The following is a 23,761-nucleotide window of genomic DNA, read 5'->3' as shown; positions in this document are numbered from 1 at the left end:
GAAACAACAAAAGTTGATTCAACAAATCTACGAAATGATACATTAAAAAGGTATGCATATGAAATACAACATTGTAATCTATTTATACTTCTGGAATTTATAGAAAAAACATGGCATTGTAGAAATGTTTATAGGAGTATCTAACTATGCAATTTTTATAGGCAAAAAAAGATACTCCCGGTAAAAGTATCAATTGAAGACCTGAATAGTCGTAGAATTGGACAGCTATTTGTTGGAGACATAATGGTTTTGTATAGCACATTTCTTGATAAACTAAAAAAATCACATCAAATAGTACGGGCCGATTTGACAAGTGCTAAAGGAATGATGACTATAACATTAATTGTACCTGCACATTTAGTTGAGCGACATGAACAAAAATTTTTGCAAGGCAACAACATATCAATTACAAATTTTAGAATATTGCCTAAAACTGTTTATGATTGTGGTGACTGCGACAAAATAATTTCACTCAATGAATCAAGTATCATAGAAACTGTACCTGAGGTTTGCAAAGAATATTGTTTCATTCTCGATACAACCATTAGGTATTTTGCAAACAAAAAAGAAATGTACCCAATTGGTACAACGGTGTAGCCGTTACACTTGCCAAACAGGTTGGATTGCATTACATACTCCATATTAGAGATGGAGATTTTGAAAATGACAATGCAACAATATGTATTTAAATATTACTTATTCGTAATTTTCAATAGATAACATGCATTACTTCATTATATAATTATTGTAATTTGTCTCTTAGTTGCAATTGTTCAACACATACGAACAATGTATTTGCATTTTACTTATTCGTAATTTTCACTAGATAACATGCATTACTTCATTATATAATTATTGTAATTTGTCTCTTGTAGTTATAATTGTTTGACACATATGAATATTATCTTATCTCAATGGAACAACAATTGCAAAAAGGAGAGTTCCCCCTGATTCTTTTCAAGAATATAAAAAAATGGACAGACACAAAAGAAAAAATATTCAGAGCAACAAAGTCAACATTCATAACTAAACTTAACATAGATGCAGTAAAGAATCTTAGAAAACTAACTACATCTACCTATGCTGTAAGTATAACAATAATGATCATTTTACTAACTTTGTATTTCATATGTAATAATGTACATTAACATTTGAATATTTTATAAATAGGTCTAAGGTATCCCGATGGCAGCAAATTCATATTCAACTCCTTTTGAATTTGTTTGTTCTATTTGTAACTCTCCAATCAGTTCATCCATATTGATAACCAATGGAACAATCTACTGTTCACAATGCAGTAATAATTGCCCTTTCGTCTACAAGCATTGTATAAATGCTGTAATAGAATCTATTACAAATAACATTGTGTGTTGCATTATCATACAACCTTTACTACATGACTTACTTCCTGATTTAAAACCAATGTCGTATGAAGCATATTTGGAACAGAAAGCTACCACTGTATACATGTTACGTGACCTCAAAATTCACAGCAAGTTCACACTGAATGAAGATAGTGAACTATTACATGTCGGCTGACAAATGGAAGGTACATCAACATATGCCTTAACTTTTTTTTTTTCAAATATGTCCTCTGTTCAATTCACAATGTTATCATTTTATTATAACTAATTATTTGTTATACAGATCACAAAATCCAGCAACATGGAAACTATTGGAATCCAATAGCTTGTTCAATGCGATTGACTGCCTTCATGTACCCAGAAAATGCAAAAGTCATATGAATATGTTTCTTCATATTATGGTCTTATTCTAATAGAACTATTTAACTTGTAGTTTCCACTCATTTACCAAGAAAATGTACTTATGGCACAATACTGTTGTACAATATTTTTCGATTATCATAATGTTCCATAATTCCTACTGATTATCTAAAAGAAATTGTTCTATTTTTGTCCTACTTCCACCCAAAAATTTTACAAAAGACTCTTAGAAATTCTCAAATTCTTTATCTAGTTTTGAGCATTCACTGCCTCTTTCTTAGTATGCAATAAGTAGATATCCTATATGCTATGAATACTTCTCTTTTATTTCCAAGGATATGCCACTCATGGTACAATACCAATGGTTTTTTATTATACTATGACTTCAAGTATCAATGCATGGGCAGCTGCTATAGCTATCCATGGAGAAAACCTTCTTTGCAACAGTCAATTGTATCTCCAACTGAACTGAGAAGCAACTTTGTAATGTTATCTTATTTCTTGAATATTTGATTTCTTATCAGGGTTTATATTCATAACATGTCTAGCAAATCTCCAACTAAGGTGAGAAGCAACCTTGTAATGTTATCTTATTTCTTGAATATTTGATTTCCTATCTTGTAATAACTGATTCTTACTCCTAGTATTGCCATTTACTTCATGATGTTTATTTTTCATCTTATAATTTATTATCTACATTTTATGGGAAATTGTAACTCATGAACTCAGGAGTTCTATGCTATCAGAAATTACTGCCCTCTACCCAGGTCAGTGGACACACTATTGGCATATCATGACAAAAATTTAGTTGGGGTTTCCATGTTCAGATCTGCATTTGCATCAACAGTGTAACTGATTCAAATATTAAAATCTAGTTGGATGGGAAAACAATAATTCCTTGGCCTCACTATCGCAATTAACTTAAACTCTTTTGTTTTCTTCATGAACAAGGTCATATGGCTGACTATCATTTCCTTTCTTCTGTGCAAGGCTTTGTGAAGATGGGGTTGGAGGATCGATTTGCGATGCAACAGGGTACATTGGTGCTATTGGTCGGGACAAGTTTAGTGGTAGAGATGAAGACAAATTCAAAGGCCCATTATCTTTGGTCTTGTTCATTTTTTTTTCTTTTTACTTTCATTTGGCCAATATTTACATCAGTACTCCGTTTTGCCTAAAATCATGGGCCAATATGAATGATGGTTAGTTGTGTACATTTTGACGCTTTTGTTATATTGCGATATCCATTAAAAAGTAATAAATCGTGATATCTTACAAATTCCAAAACTTAAATTAATATTAGATACGTGCTACTACTATTTGCTTGTTCAATACCAATCAATTTTTGTTCAACGATAAAATTCTATTCGATTTAATTAGAGGTAGACTAAATTTGGGTTTTATCTTGAACGGTTATTTTTAGCTGTAAAAACCATCAAATATTGTTTGATCCTACCAAGACAAATTTTCTCCCTCCATTGTCAATTTCAGACTAAACAAATTCGTTTACCATCCACAATTGGGAAGAAACCATCCTTCCTCAATGCCGATGCTAGAATCGTATCATGTTTGTTTATCCCCTCTACAATCATCCTAGCATCAATGCTTCCTGTAGACGAATGTTGGTTCCTTGTCGATATCTCCCATAAGGTTGATAGTAAAAAAAACTAAATAAGCATGACCATGAAATGATACTTTTTTTCCGAAGTGGTAGTGCAATTGCTTTGGATAGCTTTAGCTTGCAACTTGGTTGTACCAAAGAAGAAGAAAAAAGAACTAAAGGTGTTAGTGGGAAAATAAAAACAAGTAAATTGCCAGGGTCTTTGCAAAAGGACACAATCATAGGAGTTAGTGACTTGGAAGAGAATAAAGCTTTAGATATTGTAGATGCCAAATTAGGAGATGAGACTTCAACATTCCCTATAGTGGGATCATTAAATTCTCATTGGAGATAAATTTTAGACGAGCTGTAGAGTTTAGATTTAACTGTTGAACAATCAAGAAAGGCGTTTGCTCATGTATCCTCTATTTTTCATAGGATAGGGCAGCAATTTTGTTCATAATATAATAATTATGAACATGTGATCTTTTCTGTAATTGAAAAAAGCAAGAGTTAAACTACATCTTTAATACCTCCAACAAATAGTGTTTATGTATTTCGAGCTTTAACGATAATTATGAGAAAGCCTACTTTGCTGCCAGGAGCTGTGAAATGCATTAAAAGAGACCTGCCTCTTCTGTTTGAAATGTTTCTTAAGGTGGTGAGTGCACCTACGAATCTTGCCTTGGAGCATGTAACATCATCAGAAGATATTCAATCAACCTATCCAGAATCTAGTATACAAGGAAATCCATCATATCAACAAGGCTTCTAGGCTTTCAGGAATGATATAATGAGCAAATCTATAGGTAAGTAAGCAATCAATGAAAGTGATATAAAAATGATCTCAAGTTTAAGTGACAAAGGGAAAAAATTTCTGCACTGCACCTATTAATCCCACCTTGGAGCATGTACCATCATCAGAAGATATTCAATCAACCTATGCAGAATCTAGTATATAAGGAATTCCATCATATCAGCAAGGCTTCAAGGCATTCATGAATGATATAATGAGAAAATCTATAGGTAAGTGAGCAATCAACGAAAGTGATAGAAAAATGATCTCAAGTTTAAGTGACAAAGGGAAAAAATTCAGCATCCAACACGTGCTATGACAGGGTAATTTATCCTTGACCTTTTGATCACTTACTAGATTTTCTCTATTACTTTCAGTTTAAAGTTAAAATCTTAAATTTTTCCTTTTTGGTGCCATCTTTAATGCCTTGTAACATTTTCCCTAGAGCCATTTTCTCTTGTTTCTCTAGTGCTTACATTAGAAAGATCCCCTATCCATACCAATTGTGTCATTAGAATCAACACTAGCAGACTAGCAGCTAAAATAGACTTACTTCTAGGCTCAAGCAAATAGTAAATTAGACTCAATCTGAATAAAGATCAGGTTGTATGGATGCACTAAGAATTTCTACAATACCTCTCTAAATTTAATAGAAATAGTTGCTTTGGCTGAGTGGTTAAGGCGTGTGCCTGCTAAGTACATGGGGTTTCCCCGTGAGAGTTCGAATCTCTCAAGCGACATTCTTTTCAGTTTCTTAAAATTCCATTTTCTGATATGATTTTTATCAAAATTAGTTTTATTAAATATTTTGTAAAATTTTCTTGGTAGATGAAACAATGATAAATTTGTTAGCTCAATCTTACTATTCACCGATTTGTCTTTTATACAAACATTTTGAAAAAAACGGAAGGAGTGTTTGGATGAACCGAGTTCCACTCCAACAGAGCCAGTAATCTGCTGGAATTTAAAAGAAACATTTGTAGTCCAATGGTTAGGATAATTTCCTTCCAAGCAATAGACTCAGGTTTGACTCCCAGTAGACGCAAATATATATTTATGGCCTTGTTATGCCTTGGTCAAATAAAGCCACGACTCCTAGCAGGCAGACACAGAAAAGTTTATCCTGTAGTTGCAACAACATCGGAAGATATTCAATCAACCTATCCAAAATCTAGTATACAAGGAAATCCATCATATTAGCAAGGCTTCTAGGCATTCAGGAATGATATAATGAGCAAATCTATAGGTAAGTGAGCAATCAACGAAAGTGACAGAAAAATGATCTCAATTTTAAGTGACAAAAGGAAAAAAAATTCAGCATCCAACACGTGCTATGAGAGGGTAATTTATCCTTGACCTTTTGATCACTTACTAGATTTTCTCTATTACTTTCAGTTTAAAGTTAAAAACTTAAATTTCCCCTTTTTGGTGCCATCTTTAATGCCTCGTAACATTTTCCCCAGAGCCATTTTCTCTTGTTTCTCTAGTGCTTACATTAGAAAGATCCCCTATCCATACCCATTGTGTCATTAGAATCAACACTAGAGGACTAGCAGCTAAAATAGAGTTACTTCTAGGCTCAAGCAAATAGTAAATCAGACTCAATCTGAATAAAGATTAGGTTGTATGGATGCACTAAGAATTTCTACGTTGCCTTTCGACACGACATCTTTACTAGTCATGCCCATGCCCATTCCAAGATTCTTGGAAGGAATTATAACCCTCCATGAACAGATATTGCAACTATATTTGACCTGAACCTTGTACTTAGAGTTGCATGCCTGCAATAAGCAATTATACTTCAGCCAAAATAGGAATTGTATACCTTTGACCCCTAATCACCCCAAAAATTCAACAGAACTGCCCTATAACAACAACATTCATTACAACTTTGTCTCTTCATGCTCCATTGTAAAATGAACAAAAAGGTTTCTTGTCCTTGAATCCTTCGGCCTGCCTGTTCTTACACAACATTATATGAAGAGGAAATAAAACACTTTCAAGCATATTAAATTTTCAGTGCATAAATTAAACAACTATAAAATTAGTGGACTTTAATCACTAGCTCTCCATACAACAGCAGTCTGAAAACATGAACAACAAGCTACAGAATTTGCAGCAACCAATCAAAGGAATCGGTTGCAAATTTTCCATCCCAGTCTAACAAGATCAGTTCAGATGATGTAAGAATACATTGTTTTGAAATAGAGTTTACAACAACAATATCCATTGTTGTATCCTCTTCTCCCTCCCTTGTCCCGTTCGTAGTTTGATGGCAGGTAGTCTGTCACAAAGACAGAAATAGTGTCTCTCCCTGCCCATTTGGAATCGTGTTCAACTTGTCTTTCAATAAAAGACAATATAGCCTCCACTCTAACAAGACCCAAAAAGGCTCGTTCCACTAGGTTGAACGGGCCTATACAAACATCCATCACCCATTGTCTTTCAATCTTTTCAAGTAATTGCCTCTTGCTTACAATTAAATATTCCCAAAAACTCAGTTCCATTCACACTTAAAACCAGCTTGCAAACACCTTGAACTCTTTTATAAATTGGCAAAAGCAATGCCCAACTTCTCACCTAGAAAACATAACTTCTTTCTGCACCTATATATTGACATACATCTCTCTGCCTCATATAACATAGCCTCAGTCTGAATACTGTTTCTGATCAATGTAGTAACAAGCTACATGGAATCCATTAGCGTTGTTTCTTTTAGCACTTGTTCTCATGACTCTTTTGATTATGGACATCCTAAAAGTAGAAGCACAAAGGAAAATGAAACCAAGAAACAACCACTAACAATAACATCTTGAACGGGGAGCATAGGAATCTACGACAAGTCCTCATCTTTTAGACTATCCATCCAGTGCTTTTGCCTCTACAACATCCATGCCAGGTAATAGAAATCCTCAGAAAATTTCTACATAGTCTTCAGCTTTTACCTTAACACAAGTAAATTTATCATGCATTGCATATGGGGGCCAAAACTGCCAGAAAATCATGTAGAATTAGCTAAAGAATCTGCAGGTTGGAGATGCTATTACTATTGGATTAGGTGTACTTTCTGCTGGTGCAAAATTTGTCATTGTTGTAATGAATATTGCCTTGAAGCCTATTAAGAAAAATAATGCTGATGCAACTACTAATCATATGATGCTGTCCATTGCAACTTATAATTGATATTATATCACAATCAACTTAACAATTGCAAGCCTGAACTATTGCATTTGGTGTAGTTTATGCTACTGCAAAATTTGCCATTACTAAAATGAATATTTCCTTCAAGGTTACCATTGCAAATTTTGATTGATCTTATGTCACAATCAACGTAACAATGGCCAGGCTAGAAAAACCATGGATTAGATTGTTTACTACAACAGAAACAAGAAGTTGAGGACTATTGGACTGAACCATTAAACCTGACTCAAAGTCACTACTGTGTCTTACACTCTTAAATTGTCCATAGAAGAAATTTCTAACTATAACAAAACCGCGAAATTGGAACCTATCGCACTCAATTGCTAAACCTGACAACCGATCCCCTTTATTGTTTTTCCAAGCAGTTAATTGGGTAGATGAAAGTTAGTGAGGCTAGTTGTAACTTTGAAAAAACATATAATCTCAACATTTATGATTGGAAGCCAATGAAACTCTTTCAATCTAACACCAAGATTTTATTTGCGATTTGCCTCTGATGTCAGATAGATCACTTAATTTCTAATTTGCTTTTGGTGTCACATACATCATTCGTGCACTGATTGCTGACATTCCAAAATTTTGTCAATTTTCATATTGAATTCCGCAAATCTTCAAATTTGATCTTAAAAAACAGTCATTTATCAAGAACCACCCCCAATCTGATAACTCTACCAGTTGGTAGATGTCTCTGGACCAGCTTTTCAAGAAAACTTCTGCATCACCCAACTTCTAAAATAGAAACACCCTTGATTTGACGGCTCTACCAGTTGGTAGATGTCTCTGGAGCTTTTCAGCTTTTCGAGAAAGCTTCTGCAATTGTACGACTATGGTATGTCTTCTAATCTGTCTCTAAAAGTAAATTCTATTTTCTTTGGATAATTGCATCTATACTGATGTTCAAACTGAATTTTATACGCTTTAGGTCTGCTACATCTGCTTTCCTCCTTTATCAATATGTCAACATCAGAAAGAGAATTAATATGTCAACATCAAAAAAAGAATTTTGTTTTGCAAATGAATAGTTTCATCTTCAGGTACGTTTCCTTTCAAAATAATTGTCTCTATCTCAACTTAATGCAATGCATACATGTCCAATGTATATGTCTTGCACAAAGCATCTGCCACTGACATATTTTATCGTCATTGTATAACCGCTAAATTACATGGAATAAAAGCTCTTTACAATTGTACGACAAAATTAAATTCTGTTTTCTTTTGATATTTGCATCTATACCGATGTTCAAATTGAATTTTGTACGATTCAGGTCTGCTACATCTGCTTTCCTCCTTTATCAATATGTCAACATCAGAAAGAGAATTATTATGTCAACATCAGAAAAAGAATTCTGCTTTGCAAATGAACAGTTCCATCTTCAGGTACGTTTCCTTTCAAAATAATTGTCTCTATCTCAACTTAATGCAATGCATAAATGTTCATTGTATATGTCTCGCACTAAACATCTGCCACTGACATATTTTACTGTCGTTGTATAACAACTACATTACCTGAAATAAAATCTCTCTGATCAACTTATAAGCACAACATGCCCTAAAACAAAGAACAAGTCAACTATCTTAAGATCTCATGGAACATCATTTCTGTACCGAAGAAGCAATGCGTAGCACTTAATGCTACTCTAAATCAAGAATACATTTCCTTTTTTGAATTAACTATTCTTCGTTATGTCCTTGGAACTCAAAAGATATTGTGCAGTTGATATGCACAATCCTATTTATATTGCTTTGAAATTATAGATATTGCTTTGAAATTATAGACTATGTCTGCCTTGAACCTGATACATTGGCTCAAAGAATTTCTTGGACTTACACAATTTTGCGCACCGTTTTTGAAGTATATGCATTTCAGTCCTGCTTTTACTACTGGCAAAACATTGTTTTAGATGTCCCAACAAGTTCTATAGTTACCCATCAAATCATGACAATGGCATAGACTAATTATTAGATTATTTTATTTTGAAGAATTTTTGTTCAAACAAGATAGTCATTCAAAATTGACAATATTAAGAATCTTTATCACCCATCTCTGCAAATTTGAAAAAATGTTCATAGTTGTCAACAAGCCATAAGCCAAGAAAAACCTAGATCCATATATGGCAATGTTCATGTTTACTTTAAGTCAGAGTACTCTGCAATAAACTTTTTTCTCTGTAAAAATAAAGTCATGCAAATCACATCTAGGTTGTTTCATTCTCATTTCAATTTCCATTTAGAAATTGCCAATTAGACATCACCGGTTGCTTCTGTGTCTTTTGACGTTGATGTTCGTTGTTTGAAGGGCGGATTCTCATATTTCTCTTTAGAGGTGGTTGTATTTATTATTTAGTTGTAAATAAGTGTTGGTTGCATTTATTATTTGCTTGTAAAGAAGTGTTTTAGTTTTATGAATATGGTTTAATAGTTAAGTGGAAAATAAATACCTAATATAAATACCTTTTCACCATTTATATGAATCAATACATGATTCTCTGATATGCTATTTTGTTGTTGTAAGCCCAGAGAGTTTATCTGGAATAATCAGATAACTCCTCCCATGTGTTGTCACAAACAAAAAAACACAGTCCTGCATTATCAAGTGAGTTTCCAACTTCTCTTGTCCAATTTAAAAAAACATATTCTCTTTGAAATTGGAAATGTTGATTAATCATCAATGTTTTTTTGGATATGGCAATTAAAAAATTGATACCAAAATTAGTTGTTCACTAACCATATAATATGTCAATTATGTCTATCAAATGTCTATCAAATAAAGGTATTAGCAACTATTTAATATTTCATATGCTATTTTGCTTTCGTTGTGGTTCATCGTTATCTTCAATAAGCGCTCACTATGCCAGTATGGGGTATTCTCCTTGTATTGTTGACAAATTATAGACTATGTCTGTCTTTGACCTGATACGTTGGCTCAAAGAATTTCTTGGTCTTACACAATTTTCAAACCGTTTTTGCTGTATATGCATTTCACTCCTGCTTTTACTATTGGCAAATAACTGTTTTAGATATCCCAGCAAGTTCTACAGTTACCCATCAAATCATGACAATGGCGTAGACTAATTTTTGTTCAAATAAGATAGTTATTCAAAATTAACAGTATTAGTAATCTTTATTATCTATCTCTACAAATTTTAAAAAATGTTTATAGTTATCAACAATTTCCATCTATAGCTGTAAAAGCTTATGACACCTGGACAGAGACTATCGCTACGACAGTCGCTCTCTTGTTTAGTTGTAGTGTTTTTGTGTATCAGCAATCGAATTCGTAGACAGATTTGGATTAGAATACCCCTTGATATTTTCGATGAAATAAGGGATTTGATATCTGAGAGTTACTTTAATTCGTTTCCTTTTATGTGGCGTTGAATTTTCCTTCATAGTTCTGCATTTTATGTTTGGTATAAAGTAACTATCTATTTGCACTCATATTTCGTATAATCCAAAATGGTCCCCGTAAACTGTGCTACCATCCACCAAAATTGACACAACACAATTTGATTAAATGAAAATCCACAATTTGTCGTAAGCTATTCCACCCCAAAATATACGAATCATCTAATGTGTTATTTTTAATATCTTCTCCACTTTATGTGTTGGTATTTTCTTGTGTTTAAAAAAAAAAGGGTAATTGGGCCAGTTTATGTGTTGGTATCTTCTTTCGTTTTTAAAAAAAATTGGTAATTGGGCCAGTTTTACAGATAAGTCATGAAAATTTCAAATTTTAATTTCTTTGTATGTAACACTTCTTAAGCTCGTCAATTAAACTACCCATAAAATCTTATATATTAATATTTATCTTTTTTCAATTATTTTATTATTTTTATAGTTGAAGAATGCTTTAAAATTTAAAATCAAATATGTTAATATTTTTTTTTCCATAAATAAGTATAATTAAATTAATAAATAACTAAAATATAATTCTGATACATTTTTATTAGTGATTTCAGATTTCTGAGATCTATAATTAGTGATTTCAGACTTTTGTGATTTATATTGTTATCAGACATGTATTTTGGAATAATTATATCTTGGTTTTTGAGTCAATGTTTAAAACTATCTATTGTAGTTCATCCTAATAAAGATGAAAAAGCAAGATGAAAATTTAGTTTTAAGATGAAAGTTTCAGTTTTAAGATTAACCTTAATGTATAGTTAGGTCAAAATAATATTCAAATTAGTTAGGAAATTATAAAATATAAATTGAATATAATAAATAATAATATTAATATTAAATAGCCATTGAAATTGAAAAGCATGTTAGAAATCTCAATAGGGATGATGGTTGGAAATTACTTCGGAATTGGTTTTTGAGTCAACGTTTCAAACCATCTATTGTGGTTCAAAAAACAAGATAAACATTTCAGTTTTAAGATGAAAGTTTCAGTTCTAAGATTAACCTTAATGTATAGTTAGGTGAAAATATTATTCAAATTAGTTAGGAAATTATAAAATATTAATTGAATAATCTAAATAATAATACTAATATTAAAAAGTCATTGAAGCTGAAAAGCATGCTAGAAATCTGAGTAGGGATGATGGTTGGAAATTAAGTAAGAGGTGGGTTCCTGCCCTTTAGTTTTGACTTCTTGGTTTTTAATATAATTTTATTATTCTTTCTGTTTTCATATTTTTTCATTCTTTTGGTTTTGTTTTTGATTGATCATTCCCATTCATTTCATCTTTTCTATTTTGTAGCTCTTCTATGTTCTTTTAATTATTAAGACTTGTCTCTTAATAATATATTAATTAGCTTTTTTTTTTTTCACGTTCTCCTTTTTCCTACGCTTTCGTCTTGACTTATTAGTTTATATTTATTTGTTTATTTATTTATTTTTAATTATTTAGCTTTGTGTAATATATATATATATATATATATTAGTAGTTTATTAATTAATTATTAATTTTATACCATTTTTCTATTAAAAGAAATTCCTTAATTTTTTCTATTTCTTCTTAATATTAGTATTAGTATTTATTTTATTCAATTAATATTTTATAGTATATTAACTAATTTGAATATTAGTTTGACCTAACTATATATTAATGTTCATCTTAAATCTGAAACTTGGGACCAATATTATTATTTATTTTATTCAATTAATATTTTATAATTTCCTACCTAGTTTGAATATTATTTTGACCTAATTATATATTAACGTTTATCTTAAAACTGAAACTTGGGACATGAGGCATTCTATTATTTATACTTAATGACTGATCTTGTTTTTTCATCTTTTTTTCTTGAGGATGAACCACAATAGATGGTTCAAAATGTTGATTCAAAAACCAAGATATGATTATTCCGAAATACATTGCTAATAAAATTATATAAGTTTATTAGATTATTTAAAATAAAATTATATATAAGTTTATTAGATTATTTTTAACTCTTTATAACCATCAAAATTTATCTTTAATTTTTAAATAATTTTAAAATATCCAATTTTATATAGTAAACACCATTGGATTAAGACAATATTTACATTAATTACATTGCACGTATAGTTAATGTTTACCTTACGACAGAGTTTTCCAAAACAGAGATGGACTTTATTTAATAGAAAGTTTTAAATATATTATAGATTGAGAATTAAAATATGTTTATGTCATTTTAAAGTTGATGTTTAGTACATCAATTATATTTATTAATGTGGTTATAGTATTAAATATTATTGAAAACATTTTTTGAAATAGTATTTATTTTTAACATTTATAAAAATATGATATTTTTGTAATAAAATATTTATTGTTTTTTTATATTTTGCAAAATTTCATTATTAATATAATATAAGAGTTGTTTTTTTATGTTGTAAAGAATATGTGACAAACGGTGATAAAACCCCACCTCAGATGGAAATTGATTCTGGAAGGCTCAAAATGAGGGCAAGAGCTATTTCCAAATCTATTGATCCATTAATACACTCCTTAGGAACCTCAGGGCAGGGACACTCTGACATCTCTCTGACATCTATTTAATTTTCAGGCAAACACTTTCTGGTTAATAATGTCATCATTTGAAAAAATTGTCATAAATGCCCTCGGATGTACTTGTCTTTGTGTCAACGAATATGGCAGACGAATAGTAGATAGACTAACACTATTTTTCCTGCCTCACTGCCCAAATTCTCAAGCCGAGAATAACAGTCTTGGCAGAGCAGATCCATTTTTTTTCCGTGCGAAAATTGAGAGCATTTTCAACAGAACTCATATACAACGTGAATTTCGACTACTGGCATCAGATCAATTAACTGATATTCCAGCAACGAATAGTTATGTTTGGAGGAAAGACAAAGAATGGGATCCCAATCCAGTGATTGAGAGTGCATTTCTAACTCTAAGTTGGCAATTCTTCGTCGGTATCCATGTGAACGGGTTTTGAATTCTCCCAATTCTAAATTGGCACTTAAATCTATCGATGTAAGAAGCGAAGCCCAAGTCAATTGCTTCAACATTTCTGTATTATCGATCAGCTTGTCTTTAGGCGACGGGAGAAGTGAATCTTTACCACCAGTTTCATAGTAATGGACGTTAAGGCCAGTACTTTTTCATGTCTTAGAGACTGGAACCTTTTAGATTTTTGGTAAGTATTTTGGTAAGTAGAATTAAGATGGATGGAGCTATATTTTTATAGATAATAATATTTTATATTTTATATTTTATTTTTAATTTTATTTTTTAATTTTACTTAATTTAATTAAGTTAAAATGTTTTATTGATAATTATTATTTTTTTTGTTTATTTATTTTTGAATGAGTCAAAATGTTTATATTTATTATAGGAGATCGTTTTCTAAAGTAACTATTTTTAATCTTTTATTATTTTTTAATGAAGTCGATATAGAAATATTTATAAGCATTTACACTATTACAACTCTCTATACAATTTGTTTAAATTTAATTTAAAAATAATGAAAATAAAATAAAAATAAAGTATTTATAAAATATTTTAATTTTTAATGAGTTATAGTTTTTTCGCAAGTGTTGATGATAAGTCATGTACTGCCACATTGTAACAAAACTTATTTACAAGTTAATAAGATCCATTTTAAACTGAAGTTAAATATCAAAAATATTTTTATATTGAAAGTTTATTGTAAGTATCACGTTAGAAATTAGTAACATCCAGAGTAAAATGGGGTGAATATTCTTGTTTAAGAATCTTGTTATATGGTAAGTATTGAATTTTTATGTGATCATCAAATACATTTCAATATGGTTATAAAATCACCATTTAAATTTATATGGTAAAATAAGCCTTAAATTAATTTAAGGTAGATTAATAAAAGAAATGTAAATTATTCTATATTGTTGTTAATTATATGATCCTATTTTCCAGGAGATTGCCTATATATATAACATTCTTGGTTGAATGTGTAATGTGTTGACTGCAGACACTCTCAAAGTTTAGCTTGTCTCACTTGAAAGTTCCAAGTTTCTTCCCTATTTTGTCTTAATTTTAATTTTATATCATAGCATCACGATATAAAATTGTGATTGACTCTCATGTGTCTTTAATGGTGATTGGAAGAGACATTCCAATTTGTGATTGATTATGTTCTATGTCTAATGGTTGATTGGAAGAGACATTCCTGTTTGATTGTGAACCTGAGTTGGAGGAGCTATTCTCTGACATTGTTTGAGCCGACTGCTATTTTGTAAATCCGCAGCCACATTTGAGAGTCGTACCTGTGTCGTGAAGCGCGTCGGTCTTGTTGATCACAAAATGTGAGGAGGCAATGGCTTTGTCCAACAGGTTTTTGGCTACTTCCTAGCATCTGGTGCGTATATCTTGTAAGTAGACCCGCTTGCTTGAAGTAATAGAGAGTAAAGGGCCGACTCATAAACAGTTCGGGTTGGAAGAGTTATTCGATCCCAAACTTGTGCGGATCTGTGTTTAACACTGTTAAACGCATTATGAAATGTTATGGAAAACCAACCAATGTAAATTATTATTTTTATCACTTCCAAACAATTATAAAATTGTAAATAATTGATTTTTAATAAAAAATTTATAATTATTACCTTTATTATCTTTAAAATTTATATAATTTTAAGAAAAATATAATATATATATTTAATAAAGTCTATCGCTTTTATCATAAAATATAATGCTTAAAAAAACAAAAAAAACAATTTTCAAAAAAATTATAAAATTAACACTTCACTTTTTATTATTAAAAAATTAAATATTTAAATATTAATATATTAAAACACTAACCAAGTTATGAAGTGTATTTATTTTCCCATATCGTAAATACATTCATAAAAGACTCGTAGTTTCCTAAAGCGAAACATAGTTCAACTTAACCTTAACCTAGGTACTTCTATATCATTAAATTTATTATTCCAATATTGTTTTTTTAAAACTTACTTTTATCCGTGAGGCCAATACATAATTGAATTTGAGATATTTATAAAAGAAGCATAGTTCCCTAAAGAGAAACATAGTTCCACTTAACCTAGATGCTTCTATATCATTAAAGATATTATTTCAATATTGTTTTTTTAAAACTCACTCTTATTCGTGAGGCCAATACATAATTGAGGTTGAGATATTAATGATTTTCATTGTCTCTGATCTATCTTGTCACTCTATAGAAATAACACATTCCGAACTCCTTAGTCTCGTGTAAATAAAAAACATGATGATCCTACGATTGTCTGGAACTTCTCAACCTATCTTGTTCTAAAAGATCAACGCCACCTACTATCATTTATCAATCTTTCCCTCTGTAGCAATTACGAAGATTTTGTAATATCATGCAAATCAAAGGTGGGATGATACTATGACTTACTTGCCATTCAACCAATTGTTGATTTGGCTTGCAAAATAGTGCAAAGTTAGTTTAAATACAACCCATCTACGGCACTACTGTATTGACTATGACGTCAAGTCATTCGAAGAGGCAGTTACATTAAATTAAATTGAAATGAAATAAGTGTAGTTGAATAAGTTGAAGTGTTATGAAATAGAAGTTCTTAAAGTACCCAGTGAGCTCCTTTTACAAGGCACTGAAATGAAATAACATTGGGTTTAGTCAAAATTTGGTTTAAATTTAATCTTTCGAGAAAATTTAATCAAATGAACTAAATTTGGTTACAAGCTCATCTTAATTTCCACCTAGGGATATGGCCCTCAATCTAGCATACGGTCAGGTAAGCTCTGTTGAACTTTTCAACTGTAAGGTGCATAACAATGATATAAGAATTGTTCATGTATATCTGCTTTAAATGTAGTCATTACCTCTTGCTAAGGGAAAACGAAAGAAAATAATAGAAGAAATCTTTAAAGGGAAATCAATTATATGTAAATAAGTCCTTAAAAGCATTGATTGTTTCATCTTTAACTACTGTCATCATATCCAATTAACTGAACATGATTTCATGTTGAAACCTATAAGGAAAATAATATTATTCTATTCATGACACTCTGAAAAATCAAAACATTATCTGCGTCATTTTTCATTTGTAATCTCGGCCACAAGAGGTCACGCGATCAAGTCTCCTATGAAAAGTAATAAAATTATGCATTGGTTGTGGAGGAGGGAATGCTCGCCCGTATTCAACCAGACCGGTGAGGAAGAGGCCCTTGATCAAGAGAGGCTCTGTGCAGCAATGGCCTATCATTGTACCTAATTGTAACTAAAAATATTTGTTTTCAATTCGATGGCAGATGTTATTTTAATCGTTTAACACCAAAATCGAAATATGGAGATAAATAGTGATTAACTGAGTGACAAAGTGTGTGTGAGGATGGAAGATAATGATCCAACATCATTGAAGGGTAGAAGAAATAGATAAATGAGAGGTTAATAATGGGAGTAAAATAGAGTATGAGATATGATTTCATGATTGACCATAGGATGAAGTCTTGGCATAGACTCTATTTCTTAGAGGTTCGAGCCTCTTCCTCACCATATTGGTTTTCTTGGGAGGACTGGTTGAATACTTTGGCTCGGGATGAATGAATTCCCCTTCAAATCATCTGGAAAGTGAGAATGAATGATATGCAAGTGCTCTCCTCAATGGGAGTGGGCACCCTCCTCATGTATGAGAACAGATGTTACAAGCCACCTTTAAACATAAGTAAAGTTAAAAAGAAGAAGAGAGATAGACTCACAACGGCGTAGTTCAGAGTTTTCTTGGGATAATGGCCCTCTCTTGCTTGCGTTGGGATTTTCAAGATGAAGGAAATAGAAGTTTCACTGATGTTGTCATTTATGTTCCTTAATATGGAATGTGATATGTGATTTTAGTGAATTTTTAAACAACCTCATCCATTTGTCACTTAGAGTTCATGTAATTCATGTAGAAAAGAGACTTACATCTTCCTCCACTGGTGTTTTTCCTATACTTGTCCCTTTTTTTCCTTAGCATGGAAGGTAATTTGTGCTTTTAGTGAATTTTTTAACAACCTCATCCATTTATCACTTAGATTTCATGTAATTCATGCTAAAAAATGACTTACCTCTTCCTCCACCAATGTTTTTTCCTATGTGAGGAGTTGTGTAAGCCTGTGTTTTGATTTTCTCAATTCAACTTCATATAGTATAACTTCGTATGTACTAACATGTTCTTAAGATTTGTTTATGTTCAGCATCATAAGCCTTTAGTGCATTTCTCAAATCTTTGGCATTCCCTTCAAATCAAATTAGTCACATTTCAAGCATTTAGGAATTCCAATTTCAAATTGTCTTATGAAGGGTGAGGTATGGACAAAATATATAGACAAAATAAAGAGGAAAATGTAGCACTGGGGAGTACAATGGATTAATTTGGTTAGGAGGATAAATTTGATTAAATCAACTCTCTCCGCCCTCCCGTTATACCAATACACAATTGTGCAAGCTCCAACTGGGATTGAAAAGAAAGTTGAGTTAATCATAAGGAAGTTCCTCTGGCAAGGAGGTAAAATAGAGACAAAAGAATCTAGTTTAGTAAGCTAGATTCAAGTAACATTTCGTTATGAAAAAGGAGGAATATCCATTAGGCATCTAGGTTTGATGAACTTAGTGTTGGGAGGAAAAATCATATGGAGGCTAATAACTAGAGAAGCTTCATGGTGGAAACAAGTTTTAGAGCATAAATATATTAGCAACTCAAGGCATCAGCTTCTCACCTCCTAGATTCCTAGTAGACCATGTTTGCAAATTTGGAAGCTATGCAAAAATGATCTTCCCTTTATGCAAGCCAATTCTTCTAGAATCCCTAGGGTAGGACAACAAATAAACATCTGCAGATATAGCATTATGGGTAAGCCTTCTCTCTCTTTTTTACAAGACATTCAATATCTTGAGTTATGGCTTCAAAATAAAGGCATTTTAAAATTGAATCAAATATCATCCTGGAATTAACATGACAATACATGGGACAAAAGAAATCTTCCTACATCCCCCCCTGAGCTTCTCCATCAAAGGAACCTCCTCCTCCACCATCTTAAGGGAGTGACCCCTATTCGTTTCAGGCAACAAGAAAATTTCAAATGGAAGCCAACTGGAAGAGACTATTCAGTCAAATCTATGTATGGAAAACTCCAAGATGGTATTGAATAATAGCCCATATGGCCCCTTTAAAAAATTGTTTCAAAATATGAAAGTCTCCCCAAAATATAAGTCTTCATATGAACAATTCTCAAGGGGAGTATTCTCAGAGCTGAAAATCTCAGAAAATGAGTCGTCCATGGTCCTTCAAAATTCCCTTTTTGATTTAAAGTTGAGGAAACCATTCATCATCTTTTCATTTCATGAAAATTCTCAAATAATTGTTAGAAAGCCTTGCTAAGTCCTCTCCGAGTCAATTGGAAACATAGTTATCCTTATTCTTTCAAAAAAAAGTCATGCTTAAATGCTTCTGGACTAGCTTCCTGATTTTTTTATGTTTGCGGTGCTAGTTAGCAAGGAACACATATATATTTCAAAAAAAAAAGCCTGAAACCAGGAAATTCTTGGCCAAAACTTGGAGTCTTTCCATGGAAACCATTTTCTTTGAAGGTCACAATAAAATATATATCCATCTATTACAAAATTAAGAGAGACATTGGTTGAACTTCGTCTTGGATTGATCACCCCACATTGCCTGTCTACCCACTAGAAATCTTCTTAGTTTAGTTAATTGGAAGGTTCGTTTGAAAGATCAGACTTTCATGGATTTGCTAAAATATCCTAGGTCGACATGCCTCTTCTTTGATGGTGCCGCTAAATCAAATCTTAGTTGAGCTAGCACTGGAGGTTTCATTATCAATAATATGGGATCAAAATCAGTGTCATTCGATTGGGGGTTAGGTATTGAATCTAACAATAGGGATGAGGCCTATGAATTCCTTCTGGGTGTTGAGATCCTTTGTGAGCGCAATTTCAAAAATCTCAAAAATGTTGACCTTGGGAAAATAGTCTCCCAAATTCAATATCAAATGAGGATTTTGGGAGAGGTCTCCTATTATCACGTCTTACGAGAAAGTAATGGCACGGTGGATGAATTGGCAAACAATGCATGTTGCATACCCCGAGGAGAGGCCAAGATCAACTAGGATATTTTTATCAAGTATATTCCCTAATTTCTTACTTGATCACATGAAAGAAAGGACTCTAGTCATAATCATTTCCAATAATTGTCCTTCCCACTTTGGTGACAAACCCTTCAGAAAACCTCAGCATATCCTTATCGGTGAAAGCTCTAATCTCCAAGAGAATAAGAGTATCTTCTCGAGCTATTCTCCTTTACAATCTACTCATATCACAATTTTTCACCTGACTCTTCATAAAGTTCTCGTGATTGTGTCCTGCTCTCTCCCTTCCATAAATTCTCATAATTTCTCCCCTCCAAGCCCCATTCTCTCCTCCAGCGTGCAACCTCCCTCTGAGTCTCTTTCCTTATCTTCTTATTTGTTCTCTCTGCCCTGTGGTGCTTCTTATCTCTATTGCAGTTCATTTTTCAGTGGCAGCATTGTGCTCTTCCTTCTCACTCTGCAACCCCATTACACTTAGCACCATCAAAATCTCCAGAAATCTCATTTCACCCCTTTCCCTCTCCTCCTTTCGCCCAATGGCTTCGATTCATGGTTGTCCCCATTGTAGCTCCCTCAAAGAAGAACTCGAACAAGTCAAAAGTCTATATAACCAGTGGAAGGAGCATTCCTCCTCAGAGTTGGGGTTCTTATATCATTAATGCACCACCAAAAAAAATTCACTTGACAAGATTGTCTAATGTTGGTCCCATATCGAACAGGCGTTGTACTCTCTACGAGACATGGTCAAAAATAAATTTGTTGAGAATTCAATCTCCAACGATAAAAGAGGTGTACATCAACAGAAAGAGGAAAAATCCATCAATCAAGAGTAGAAGGAGTAGACAGACCCAACTCTGCCCCAGATCCCAAGACTTTTTTTCTCTCTAGTGTTATTTTTCTCATTATAGTGAACAATGAACAATAAATCTATTCTTCTACTACAAAAATATGTTAGAATTTACAAGTTAAATGTAGTAAGTAGAACAGGTGTTTTCCAGTTTCACGTAAAAGGAGGAAAACACAATTCTAGAAGTTTTTTTCCGGTCCCCCTCGTGACTGCTTAAAAGAATTGTACCAAGGTGCTAGCCTCTATTTTTTTTTTTCAAATGAATATATCATAACCAACCCTGATATATATATATATATATATATATATATATATATATATATATATTGTTTTTAAAGTAACTTATTTGGTTTATATCATAGCTAGGTGTCGTTCTTTTAATATGATCAATATATTTCAGAGCGTTGGGTCTATTTGTGATTTATCTAATGGAAATTGCCATTCAAGTGATGACACCATTGAATCTCTGTGATCCAACAATCAACCTCGATACTCAACCTTGACTAGGGTATTTTTTTGTTATCTTACAAAAATCTATTTGTGATTTCTATAATAGAAATTGTTGTTCAAGTGATGACACCATTGAATATAGGAGATCAAACAATCAACCCCAATATACAACCTCGACTAGGTTATTTTTTCTGTTATCTTACAAAAAAATCTACTTTTTTGTTTTTAGGAAACAATTCATTTCAAAAAAAAATTGAGTGCTTTTGTTTAAGATAACTAATTTTAGCCTTAACTATTAAACTTTATCATATGTTCTAAGTTGGGTTGTAACATATTTAATTTGCTAATGTTGCCTTTGCTCTCAATTAAATATTGAAAACAAACTCCTGCAAAACACTCATATTCCAAGTGTAGGATGACATGGTGCAAATTACAATATTGTTGGCCCATATGCATTCTAGTTTCGATTTACTCATCTTTTGTATTTTTCCCTTTTGTTTTGTATTTGAATTATACCATAGAGAAACAAAGTTCTTAATCGTTTGCATGCTTTTACAATGTTTGAAATTGTTGAATTGGTTTTGAGTATCAACCACATCCATGATCCAGACCACTGCCTTATGGTGTTTCCTTTGCAACATGTGCTGCAATTTCTAGTAATAGATTCATAATAATAATAATAATAATAATAATAATAATAATAATAATATATTCATATTCATAATAATTAATAATATAATATTATCTTCACCATAAAATTAATCATTAAGGCATTTCCTTCGCAACATGTGGTGCAATTGCTAGTAATAGGTTCATATTTATAATAATAATAGATTCATATTCATAATAGTTACTAATATAATATTATTTTCAACATAAAATTAATTATTAAGGCATTTCCTCTACAACATGTGGTGCAATTGCTAGTAATATATTTGTTAACACCCCAAGAAACTCACCTAGGTTGTAAATCAGTGATGCTTAGGAACATTACAAATTCAACAATTATGTTGGATAAGATGATGGATAAATGAAGATATGCTGCACATTTAAGCCAGATAACCACTCCTACTAAGATTATCCCCAGAAATGGGTGAAGACCCCCAAACTACAAGGCTTTTAACTACCAACTACTCACAGTTTAAGGTAAATGTGATGATGGAGAAGACTAATTACACCAGCAGATGCACAGGACCCTGTGATGGCTAGCTGCAACCAGTTAAAAGATCTGTAAAACTATTGTTTAATACACAGACAGGATGACAGTTCCCTGATATTAAAACAACAGCAATCTACAAGCAATTTCAATGATCCACTAAATTATAATACAGAGGTGGGATGACAGCCCCTCTGATATTAAACATTCACAACACATCAAATAAATGCAAGCAGGCATAGCCTGGAACAAGAAAGAGAAGTGGAAAGTGAGCAAGTGACAGCAAAAGAAGCTTGTATTAGTTGGAAATCAAGACCAGAAGCTGCAGGTCTCATAGTATTTACAGTCTCCAGAAGTTAAAGGCTACAACAAACTATCATTCATCAAACACTCATCAACCTCATTACATCTGTGTTCTCAGTATATATGGTGTCTCATTACACAATATCTCTACTAAACATGCGTGGAGGAGCCAATAAATGGCCACCAACCACATTTACATTCAGAAATGGGCCTCTGATACAAATCTGGCTGTGTTGTAAATGGATTTGACCCCTCTGGTGCTCTGCAGTCCTCCTTTGAGCAGGTGGCGTGAAATACAAATGAAACCATAACCATTGAATGCTCTGAACTGATCAGTGGTGTCCTGCTTCCTCCTCGGCCATACTGTTGATTAATTGCAGCCGTTGAACATTAAAACGACTCAATCATGACTGTTTTGCTTATAAATAGTGAAACGCTGCCAAACTACTCATTCCCGCCCATCACTGCTTCAATTTGGACTTTAAAAGGTTCAGGCATGCTTCAATCATCTATCGGGTCCGCCTTTTGGGTCGCAAAGCATATCTTAACTGGCCAATCCTCTGTTTCTTTATATACTTGAAAATATGTAAAAAACGCTGCAAAACACAAAGGTTTCCCTTTGGCAGACTTCAAATGTTAAACCATTATGCTTCGAAAACCCATCGGGTCTGGGCTTCATCACTATCGGCACCCACCAAGGCTTCCTTTGTATTTCCTTTATACATTGAAAATACACAAAATTCATTGAAAATGGCCCGTGCGCAGACTTGAAATTTTATGAAATAGAGTGTTGTATAACCATTGGGTCCGGCAACATAACTTATGTAAAAGCCCCGCCCCTTTGGAAATGCCGATAGCGATACGCCGATGTGATATTGGCGATCGCAAATATATATGTGCGAAAGGCCCTGCCCTCTTTGAAAGCGCTGATAGCGATACGCCGATGCGATATCGGTGATCGCTCATCGCAAAATATAAAAGCCCAGACCTCTTTGTAAGTCCTCCATTGCAATACGCCGATGCAATATTGGCGATCGCTCATCAGCGATGTCCCACATCGCTGCCACTGCTTGCCTCCTCCAATTGCGATATGTCGATGCGATTTGGACCGTTGATCGGCCAGATCCTACGGCTCATATGAATTCGGACCTTTAAGCCTGCGATTTTGA

At 32.5% G+C, this 23,761-nt stretch overlaps 1 non-coding gene across 1 annotated transcript; it reads left to right on the top strand.

Annotated features, from left to right (window-relative positions):
• Positions 1–4,778: 4,778 nt before the first annotated feature.
• Positions 4,779–4,860, top strand: TRNAS-GCU (transfer RNA serine (anticodon GCU)). The gene has a single exon. It is a non-coding gene; the product is annotated as a tRNA-Ser (tRNA).
• Positions 4,861–23,761: the final 18,901 nt, after the last annotated feature.

The sequence above is a fragment of the Pinus tabuliformis genome, chromosome 7, assembly GCF_031772625.1.
Source record: "Pinus tabuliformis cultivar Carrire ecotype Pingquan chromosome 7, CPIR1, whole genome shotgun sequence".
Taxonomy (NCBI): Eukaryota; Viridiplantae; Streptophyta; class Pinopsida; order Pinales; family Pinaceae; genus Pinus; species Pinus tabuliformis.
The sequence above is the reverse complement of the archived record's forward strand: the minus strand, read 5'-3'. Positions and strand labels throughout refer to the sequence as shown.